This window comes from Propithecus coquereli, unplaced genomic scaffold, assembly GCF_000956105.1.
Source record: "Propithecus coquereli isolate 6110/MARCELLA unplaced genomic scaffold, Pcoq_1.0 Scaffold6, whole genome shotgun sequence".
NCBI classification, from domain to species: Eukaryota; Metazoa; Chordata; class Mammalia; order Primates; family Indriidae; genus Propithecus; species Propithecus coquereli.
The window spans coordinates 2,050,868-2,051,751 of NW_012151951.1; the positions used below are offsets into that span (position 1 = coordinate 2,050,868).

The 884-nt window shown below is 35.5% G+C and overlaps 1 protein-coding gene across 1 annotated transcript in view; it reads left to right on the forward strand.

Annotated features, from left to right (window-relative positions):
- The window catches only part of DYNC2H1 (dynein, cytoplasmic 2, heavy chain 1), a 522,114-nt gene that overhangs the window by 98,653 nt on the left and 422,577 nt on the right, over positions 1–884 (forward strand). The window lies entirely within an intron of this gene.

The following is an 884-nucleotide window of genomic DNA, read 5'->3' on the forward strand; positions in this document are numbered from 1 at the left end:
GGGTGGTGCACAGTGGGAGGTGAGTGGTGGGCTGCTTCCCCATCACTTGCATCACCGCTAAAGCTCCGCTTCCCGCTCTTCCCTCTGGGAAGAATTGACATCATTATTATGTTGAGTTTTCCAATTCTCTCCGTTTGTTTAGTCTATTTATTTAGATCTTCAGATTTCATCATTCAAGTCCTGTTCATGTTTTGTTAAGTTTATACCTAAGTTTTTAATTATTTAAAATGATTATTAGTGGTCAAACTGTGTTTTAAAGGATGAATGTAGTAAGTGAAGGGTATTTCAGACAAGGGAAAAAGAATATGCAAAGAAACAGGCTGAGAAAGCTAGAGTGTATAGCACAGAGTAAGCAGATTCACGCAGTCAGTGCAAAAGGCAATCATTAGAAGATTTTTCTTTCGTATTTTTTAAGGGAGCAGAGGAAAGGTGTATGTGATATTGGAATGGTTTGGCACGATCAGGTTTTGTTTTTGTATGTGTTACTGTAGTAGCAGTGAGAATATACTTGAGGAGGTAGAGACTTATAGCAGGGATAAAAGATAAGAGGCTACTGCGATAGTCCAGGTGAGAAATGATGAGATATAAAGATAATAATTTAGTTTTTTATATGTGTTTGAATGTTTGTGAACTTTTTGATGTCTTTTGGAAATCTACATAGAGTTTATAATTTATGAGGGTAGGAAGAAGGTTTATCTTTTCAATACTTACCTCAAGCAAAAAGTACACTGGTTAAACACAGGTGCTCAAAAGATGTGTTTAATGAATGAATGTATGAATTATATGTCTATTAAAAATTGAAAGTATGGGATGAGACTAGAGCTTAGGAGACTTGACCTAGAGAGAAGTAGTGGGTGAGTTTTGGTATATAAATATGTATACAT